Source organism: Cynara cardunculus (genome assembly GCF_001531365.2).
Source record: "Cynara cardunculus var. scolymus isolate 2C chromosome LG 3, CcrdV1, whole genome shotgun sequence".
NCBI lineage: Eukaryota > Viridiplantae > Streptophyta > Magnoliopsida > Asterales > Asteraceae > Cynara > Cynara cardunculus.
In genome coordinates this window covers 31,657,035-31,667,757 of record NC_037530.1, presented here as the reverse complement: position 1 = coordinate 31,667,757, position 10,723 = coordinate 31,657,035, and positions in this window count along the sequence as shown.

Here is a 10,723-nt window from a genome sequence, read left to right as displayed (position 1 = left end):
TGCTTTTTCTTCCAAAGGAGGCTTCACTATTTTTCTTTTTAAAAAACAACAAATTTATTAAAAGTAAAAAAAAAAAAAACCAAAATACAAGAACATAAAAGATTCTTCTTGTAAAACGCTAGAAAAGAAACCCAACATTAAAAAAAGAAAACAAATAAAAACAACTCGAAAGAGAAAGAGATTCAACGACACCGAAACGAGCAACCAAAACCCTTTCTTCTCGGATTGCAACACAAATTTATTTCCAACGCGATTTCGCTACAACTTAATTCACTTTTTACCATTATGTGAATTTTAGATATTAAGCATCTGTTTTATTATTACCGTTAGATTCTAACCCTTAAAAAAACAAACTGAGGAACGTTCTAATAATTGTTTACCAATATGGTATTACTTATGTGCATACACGTAACAGAAGATGTTTCTTGGTTTCTGTGCATATTGGAAAAAAATACTTATAAGTTACTATCCACATGTGCATATCATATAGATGAACGGTTACTAGAGTGGTCCCAATTTTTCATTTTTTTTCTTCTGATTTTTCCCTGAACATGACCCTATTTTAATAATATAATTAATGTTGAAATCTCTAAGATAGAGAGCCCCAGTTAAAGTTGAATGTAGATCTTAGATTTTATCATTTGATTCTCTTTTAGAATAACAGAATGTCCATTTCGACAACTTTTTTGTACGCTTCATAAAAACCATCAATATCATTTCACTATTATTATAATTATCATCATCAGTACACCAACGTGGCAGGAATGAGGAAATCAAACTTCTCGATTTCCTCGAGCCATAAAGCATACAAAATCCTTAAACTCGTTTTAAGAGCTTGAAAACATGATTCTTTATCATACACATTTAACTTATACTTTGAAGTACCATGATCAAGATTTCCCATCTTCCCCCCCCCCCCCTCTCTTTTTGAGAGTCGTTGTGCTTGTGGGTTCTCCGCAACTTCTTGCTTTCACTTACATCTTGACGTCTTACTCCAACAAATAATACGTTTTGTTTCAAGAGAATACTAAAAGACAATGAAGTTGTGTTGAACACTCATAAATTTGTGACACTTTTACAGAAAGAAAAAGCTAAAGAGTTTTCAAATAAGTTGGTTTTGCTAAAATGAAAAATATTTCATGATTTTGAAAACACAAATGAACAGTCTACTTTAATACCGTTTATTAGTGTGATCGAAGATTGCTTTGGCACATTTTTTAGATTTTTCAACAATAATTCAAACTCAAACAAAAAATGATGCAAAACGTAAAGATTTCAGTAGGAAATACAAACAAGGGGATTTAGGGTGGTTCATCCAAACTCGGCTACTCCACTTTTTCCGAGTGCACCTTGAAACATGACAATCCACTATAATATATTATTTCAATATAAAACAAAACCCTCGTACGATAGTTTGTAGAAACTCTTCCTTATGCAAGTATAGGCATGAATCTTGAACACATTCAATAAACCATTGACTTGTAACTCATACTTGAGGAGTTGCTCGAAATGCTGCCAAGATATCTTCAGCTTTTCTCAAAGCAGCTTGCCGAAACTTTTTTGAAATGAGAGACAATTATGCATACAAGTGATTTAGTATCTCAAATTAAGATGGGTGTTTTTATGATTCGTATTTACTGTTGATGATTCTTAACGTGATTATTCGGATGATTTGTCACTAAATCTATTCGTCGCACATTTCCAAATGAATATATTCTTCAAAAAGTCTCTTGCTTTTATTAGCACGTTTTAGCGTATCCTCTTTGAACATTTTTACCGGCACAATTTCTAATAAACAATTATCGGTTTTTCTCAAATTTTTTACTCACCTCCTCTATATGTACTATAAAAAAACATTACTTTTACACACTAATGAAATTATTTTTGTATAAAATATGTTAGGTCCATGTACTTTTTAATAAAACGTTTCCGTACACTTGGATCGTATCTATACTATATATTATTATAAAGTATTTGACAAAAACTCTTAAAAACCATTTTTATGCATAAAGTATTGTTTGTTGATGCATATTACTTGAAATTCAAGATTATAAGTAAAATATGCATAAATACAACTTATTAAAGCTCGATGTTTGAATTTGTATAACTAACTGCGGATAAACATAATCAAATAGAGGATAAACATCTCATTTTAAAATATAATTAGGATAATTATCGAGTTCTAACAAAATAATTAGTTATTATCTTTAAAAGAAAATTATATTATTAAACCAGATATAAATTATTTCGTTATTGTACCTAAATTAAATTATAATAAAAAAGTTGAATTAAAAGATTACACAAAAAATGAGTAATTTTAAATAGTTACTTTGTACTAATATCGATATATTTTTGTCAAATTTTTATAATATCTTCTAATTTATATTTTATTCAGAAATAAAAACATCATCGCTTTCTCAAAATCACATAAGACCATATTATAACATTGATTGAGATAAAAAATAAAATAAAGTATTTAAATCAAGATGTATCTCGTTGCATTGCACGAGTACCCTTCTAGCATGGTTGACCTAGGCAACATCTTTCTTCCTTTTTTCACATATAACTCTTACCTGAGTAGTTATTAACATATATTATGCACAAGAACATAAGAACACCATGAAACGGCAAAAAAAGTATAGCAATATAGATGTCAAATCAAAGGGAATAAAATGTTCATTTTTTTGGTATAATTTGTTTGACTCCAATTTTTGTTGTATTTTGCTGATTTTCAATTAAGAAGTAGCTGATGATGTTTTTGTTTTAACAAGATGGTTGTAACCACATTTTTAATCACATCCATTGGATCATCTAGGTGTAGTCTCGCATTTTCGTATTTTACCCATGTCCTCGTTTGAAATATCTCTATCTCATATAGAAACAATGAGAACCAATTTGTATGTGTTGTTTCATAGATGAAACAATATATGTGAACATACAGTGTTCATACAGTATTGTTTTATAGATGAAACATCAATGATTGTTTTCTTTATGAAAAAAAATACGTCCATACATGGAACACACTTTCTTACTCACATAAAAAATTGAAACATTACGAATCATAGCTTAATCAGACTTATTAAATGATGTGGTTTGATTTTTGTGGGTTTGGTTTTCATATATGTTGTTTCATTTATGAAATCATATTTAAAACTGGGTCCATGGTTTCTAATTTTTAAACAACACTTACGTGATCTGTAATCATATATAAACCGTCTAAAAGTAAGAAACAGTAAAACCAATTTGTATATATTATTTCATACATGAACAAATACGTGTGTGAACCTTCAGTATTCATACAGTGTTGTCCCGTATATGAAATGACAAATAGTTTTTTGGGTGTGGAAAAAACAAAAAATACATTTATGCATGAAACCACATTCATATCCATACACAAGAACAAAACATGTGAAATAATAAAAATCATATTTTAAAAGCAAACTCATCGGATGATTATGGTTGATTTTCACATGTATTCTTTCATCTATGAAACGATACAATGAAATTGATTTCTATGATTTCTAACTTTTAGACGGTTTTATATGATGTATATTATATATATATATATATATATATATATATATGTGTGTGTGTGTGTGTGTGTGTGTGTGTGGTTTCATTTATAGACCCAACCATTAGTACAAACGTTACAAACCAATCTCAGTCATTCATTTAGTCTAACCAATATTCGATTCATTAAATATCTCTGTTATTTCTCAATATAAAACATTGATCATAATATATGAACTACAATAATCTTATACAAATATCTAAATCATCTATACTATCTTATAAAACAAATTTAACAAAAGTCTGAAAATACTAAATGACCAAGATACCATTTATATCACTTTTTCACCCCTTTCTCACCTCACATACACTCACCCTCTCACAATGATTTTTTTTAATTATAATTTTAAATTTACACTTTATACTCCTATAATTAGTTAATTAATTTACTTTACGTCCTTTACTTTTAAATGTTTCATTTTAAACCTTTATCAAATTAATATACATAATCGTATATCAATTAAAACATGTTTAAAAAATACTTTTTTATTTTAACAAGTTACACCATTATAATCGTCTCGTTAATAACTTCGAAATGAGTTCAATATTGAATAGTTTTTGACTTAATTATATTATTATATATTATATATACTGTGAAAAAATATTTTTAATATTTACGATTTATATTTTTATAGTTATTTATTTATATATATACTATATATTTTGGGGTTAGGCTGTCCAAATTGCACTGTATAATATGTTCTGAATTAATATGTTCTTGGGTTTTTTTGAAATATATATGTACATGTATTAATTCAACCTTAATCTGAGTTTCTGGACAATGAAGATGGTAAGCAGTTGAAATTTCATTCTAAAACCCATTTTTTTTGGTTTTTTCATGGCTTATGATATGTCAAATTTGTAGTTTTCTTTATTGGTTTTGAGTGTTTATCTTAAAACTCATGTTTCTTGGTTCTTTGCTCTTGGTGTAAATCGAACACATTTGTGGAGTCGTTTAAATCCAACATATTGGATTTTAAACTGTCATACAATTTTTTTTATCGATATCTGTAATTGGAACCATAACTCTTATTTATTCAAATTGTATTAATATGTAAAGACCAAGTACAACTTATATCATCGTTAAATCTTATCTTATAAAACCAGTGGAACTTCAAAATCGTTAAAATTCATGGCTCCTGCCGCATTGCACAAGTACACAACTAGTAATAAATAAATTGTCATCATTTTTATAAAATATTTCAATTAATTGGTTCGAACTAATAGTTGAGTTTTGTAAAAGATCGCTTCTCTCTCTCTCTCTCTCTCTCTCTCTATATATATATATATATATATTAATGTGAGGACCACAAAAAGTTTGAGAAACAATGAAAACATGTATATTCATTGATGCATGTACTACTGAAATTTATTAGTGTATATGTATCAATAAATGTAGAGGTCCTCAAGGTTTCTAAAATTTGTTATGGTTCTCAAATAAACTATATAGATAGAGAACAACCTAATGCAAACCATGAAAATGTTATAAATTATTCAAACTAATCAATTAAGATGTTTATGAAAATAATGAAAGTTTATTTATTATGATCTGAATATTTACATAAGATGATCTATAGAGTTAATTAATTTTGATCAACACTTTATATTAGGAAACAATTGATATATTTATGAAACCATGTATCTATTAGACTACATTGATGGTTGAGATATCATTCGTAAACTTTCCATGCGTGCATTTGATTTTTCACATACACACACATACATATTTAGGATGTGGTTCTTATTAGATCAATATGTTTTAACTAGACCCATGGGACTACAAAAAATACACTTAACTTTCATAGCAAAAGGTCGTGTGAAGGTATAAAGATAAAACCAATTCGGCTTGGAATGAAAAAAATTCTAATATTTTTCCTAACTCTTTTGCTAATGTTATTAGTGGATCTCAAAAACATCACAATGCTAATGTCCATTTTATCCCAAACTTGAGTGAGGATGTTGATTTCCCTATAGATACTCCTATTTCGGTTGTTAAAAAAAGTTGCAGAATGTTTGCAAAGACATTTTGTGGCTATTTTGTTGGTAAACGGTTCCCCTTCCCGGTGGTTCGTTTTTTTTTATCCCTCCAAGTAGTGGTCCCAATTTGGAATAGAGGATGTTCTTTTAATAGTCATGGTATTTTTCTATTTAAATTCAACTTTGTCCATGGCCTCCAAAATGTGATTGATAACGACCCTTGACATTTAAAAATGTTCCTATTTTTATTCAAAAGTGGAGGCCTGGCCTAAATTTGAACTCAAATTTGCATGAAAAAATTCCCTTATGGGTTAAAATCCATGACATACCTTATGACGCGTGAAATGATAAGGGTCTTAGCTACATTGCTAGCAAACTTGGTAAGCCCCTAGCTATGGACTCTTGGACCGCCAATATATGCAAATCTCCTGCCGTAAAATCCACCTTTGCCCAGTTCTTCTTGAAGTTCCCATTAGGAAAAACTATATGGATGTGGTTAAAGTGTGCATCGCGGACCCTGACTCTCTTGCTATGACTTTATATAACTTGCGTATTGAGTATGACTGGAAACCTCTATCTTGCTCTTATTGTAATGTCTTTGGACACTCTGACTTTTCTTGTTTGCATGCTTTGGCTAAGAATGATATGAACATGAACTCTAATAATGAGCAAGTCTCGATGGCAAAGAAACTACTATTGATAGTGAGGGTTTCCAAACCCAAGTTCATAAGAAAAGCCAAAAATCAAAGGCCTCGACGTCCAATGTGCATATGGAAAGTCAGAAGAAGGAGACCCACATCCCAACATCGAATGGGAAACAAGCAAATGGAAAGACAAAGGAAAAGGTGAAGCCCCCCCTCCCGCAAAAAATACCGACAGATTCAAAGACCTAAAGGGTTCTCCCCCCATTTTAATCCCCCCAAGGGTTCTAACCTTAGCTCCCCTTCCCCCCTCCTATTCTAGGAAAACCCTCTAACAAAAAAAAAAACCCATCACACTCCACTTGAAAGCAAACAAAGGCTCCCTCTTCCTCTTCCAACCGCTTTTTTGTCCTTGTTGACCGTCTTTGCCTAAAGACCCTGGGTCCTCCTCTTCTTCCCTTCTTATCCTCTTTTTTCCCTCAGAGCTCGAGGATGATCCCCTTGATCAGGACGACCTCCTTGATGAGGAAGATATGATTGAGGTAGAGTCGGATGATGGTGACACCGCTTGATTCCTTACCTGTGATCTAACACCCTCCCAGGTTGATCTGATGTCCACTTAGAAGCCCGAGAAGATGGACTACACTCCATCCCCTGTTGCCTAATGACGAGCTTTGCCTCGTGGAATTCCTGTAGTCCCTGTAAGCTATCCCATCAGAGAGCTATAAGAGACCTCATTCGGGATTCTAATCTTCATGTTTGTGCTTCTCTCGTGTCTCGTGCCCATGTCTCTAATCTTTCTTTTGTCTGTGAGAAAGTTTTTGGATTTTGGTCCTGGACCTCTAATGGCTCCCTTATCCCTAGAGGTACCCATATCATTGTTACATGAAACCTCATTCATGTCGACATGATGCTCCTAAATGCCATTGATCAGGTGATGCATTTCCAGGTCAAGATCCGGGACACATCTAAGAATATTTTCCTCTCTTTTGTCTACACGGATAATTACCATATCGTCCGTTGCTAGTTATGGGCTTCTCTTAGAGGTCATAAAAAAATCGTCAAGGACTCCCCATGGTTCATCATGGGAGACTTTAATGCTGATCTTGACCCGAAAGACAGAACCTCTGGCATGTCGGGATCCTCTCATGGTTTGGATGATTTCCGTGATTGTGTGCGTTACCTTAAGGTTGAGGACATCAATTTCAAGGGTCTTTTCTTCACCTGGTCCAAAAACCCACATGGCACGAGCGGCCTCTTCAAAAAGATTGCTCGTGTCTTGGGTAACTCTCATTCTCTTGCTCACTTCCCTTCTGCCTCTGTCATCTTTCATCCTTATCGGTCCTCAAACCATAGCCTAGCGGTCCTGACTCTTTTGTCCCACATTTCTCATAAGCCCAAACCGTTCAAATTTTCCTAACTTCTTTCTCATAAAGAGTCTTTCAAGAACGTTGTCGCTTCGAGTTGGAACCCTGATCATTCCGGTCATGAGATGTATAAGATCTCCCAAAACTTAAAAATCTCAAAGGTCATCTCCGTAAACTTCTTAATGATCAGGGTAATCTTTTTTCCAAAGTCTCTAAACTTTGGCTAGAACTTGATAGAGTTTAGATCGCTCATAATAGGAACCCTGATAATATGGCCCTCCGAGAGGAGCACTGTGGGTATTTATCTGCCTACAATGTTGCATGCCTCGATGAGGAGCGGTTTCTAAAGCAAAAGGCTAAGATTACTGGCTCCATGAGGGAGACAAGTTCTTCCTTTTTTCATAAGTCGGTCAAGAGTCGTATCAGCCAGAATCATATTGATACCATTCAAAACGCTGACGGCCTTTGGGTTGATACTGAGGCGGTTCCCCGCCTCTTTAAATTTCTGGGCACCCCTCACCCCACTCTCCCTATTCGTGATCCTGCATTTTTATTCTTTAATAAGCTTAATGCTGATCAAGCGGCCATGATGCTCACTTCCCTTTCTGACTCCGAGATAAAGCATGCCCTATTCCATATGGGAGACGACAAGGCTCCAGGGCCTAATGGTTTCACTGCTAAATTCTTTAAGACCGCTTCAGATATTGTTGGTAAGGATATGTGCTCTGCCGTTCGTGAGTTCTTCTCGTCCGATAAGCTCTTAAAGTCCCTAAACAACACCATTCGTGCCCTTATTCCTAAATCGGCTGCCCCCTCTAGAGTCACTAATTTCTGCCCCATAGCTTGTTGTAGTGTCTTGTATAAAATCATAAGCAAGATTATCACAAATCATATTAAAGATCATCTCCCTTCTCTGGTTGATGTTAACCAGTCTGCGTTTATCCCAGGTCGGTTCATCACGGACAATGTTCTTTTTGTCCAATAACTCATGTGTGGCTATCATAAGCAACGAGGTCCCCTTGTTGTGCCTTGAAAGTTAACATTCAAAAGGCTTATGATACCGTTGATTGACATTTCCTCCGCACCGCCCTATTTGGCTACGGATTCCCCCTAACTATGACTAATTGTATTATGAAATGTGTCTCTACTACCTACTTCGCTAGTATTAATGGAGATTTACATGGCTATTTCAAGAGGGGCCGGGGCCTGAGGCAGGGTGAACCCTTTCCCGTACCTCTTCATTATGGTCATAGAGGTCCTTAACCTCATGACGAAAAGAAAAATCATGGAGACGAGCACCTTTTCCTATCACCGAAATTGTGAGGAACATGATACCACCCACCTTTGCTTTGTTGATGACCTCCTCATATTCTGCCATAGTAATAATGACTTTGTCCATGTCATAAAGGATTTGTAGGATGAGTTCTCTAGGGTGTCTAGCCTATACCCCAACCATGCCAAAAATGAAGCTTTATATTGTAATATTGGTCAGCACACCAAGAGCGCCATCCACTCCATCATTCAGTTCCCTGAGGATTCCCTCCTGGTCCGTTATCTTGGAGTTCCCCTTATCACTACCCATTTGTATCACAATGACTGCAAGGGTCTTGTTCATAAGGTCAAAGCCAGACTGAATGATTAGAAAAATAAATCTCTCTCTTTTGTCAGTAGATTGCAGCTCATTCTCTAGGTCCTATCCTCGATGCAAATCTATTGGGCCTCAATCTTTGTTCTTTCTGTTTCCATCTCCAAGGAGATTGAGCAGCTCATGCGGGCCTTCCTGTGGTGCCATGGTGAACTGAAAAAAGGGAAAGCTAAGGTCTCCTGGAAGACCGTCTATCTTCCCAAATCCGAAGGCGGACTTGGCATCAATAGCCTAACTAGTTGGAATCTTGCCCTAATGGCTTCCCACACTTGGAGAATCCTCACCAACAAGGATTCCCTCTAGGTTAAATGGATCCACTCCTACAGGCTTAAAGATCGTAATTTATGGGACGCCCTGATCTGCAACGATGTTGGTTGGGGCTGGAGAAAGATCCTGGACATGCATGATAAGATAAGAGACTTTAATGTCTCCCAGATTGGTAATGGCACCTCCACGTCTGCCTGGTTTGATAACTTGCACCATGTTGGCCCTCTCTGTCGGTAAATCTCTCCCCGTAATATCGTTAGTGCTAACCTCTCCCTCAATGCCTATGTTAAGAACATTATCTATAATGGTAGTTGGATATGCCCCCACCTACGGGACAGTCCCAACCCCATTATCTGTGATTCTTCTCATCCTCTCCTTTCCCCTTCCGTCCCTGATAAACTCATTTAGAGGAAAATGGATGGTCGTCTTACCCCTTTCTCAGTCCATGAGGCCTGGCTTTCTATTCTTCCAATGAGCCAAATGTCGATTGGTACCACATGGTCTGGTTCTCTCCTTTCATTCTTTGGGTTGCCCTTAAGCAGCGTCTTAAGACGCATGATAAGCTTCGATTCTGGGAGGCCTATTTTAACATGTCCTGTGCGTTCTGTCATAACGGGCCTGATTCTCATCAACATCTTTTCTTTGAGTGCCCGTACCCTAATCAGTTTTGGAATGGCCTTAAACCCAAACTGAACTCTCTTTGTTGTCCCGAATAACTAGGCTGATATCATCAGTATCTTTCAGCAAGCCACCAAAGGCAAGACCATCTGGTCTATCATTCGCAGATTAGTGCTTGCTGGTACCTTCTACCACTTCTGGCAAAAAAGAAATAACCGTATCTTCAAGAATAAGAGAAGATCTCATGACATGGTGGTCAAGACCATTACTAATGATGTCCGTTTCCCAGCTTTTACAAAAAGCCCTCACCGAATGTTGTCCGGGCTTGGCTTGCCTGGAACCTTCCCTAGTGGTTGGTCTTTCTCTCCTCTCCCCTCTGTTTTCTTCCTTTCATTTCCTTCGGGGAACATTGGTTTCTTTCTAGTGGATGTGGTTCGCCCCCACCCGAGTGCTTAATATGTTGCTTTTATCGTTTTTGGTTTTTTTCCCTCTTGATAGGAGGGGCCTCCCCTCCCCTCTGTATATCCAAAAAAAAAACACCAAACATGTTTATCTCACATAATATCGAAGTATATAAACATGTTTATCTCACGTAATACCAAAGTATATATATATATATATATAATCAAAGTATAGTT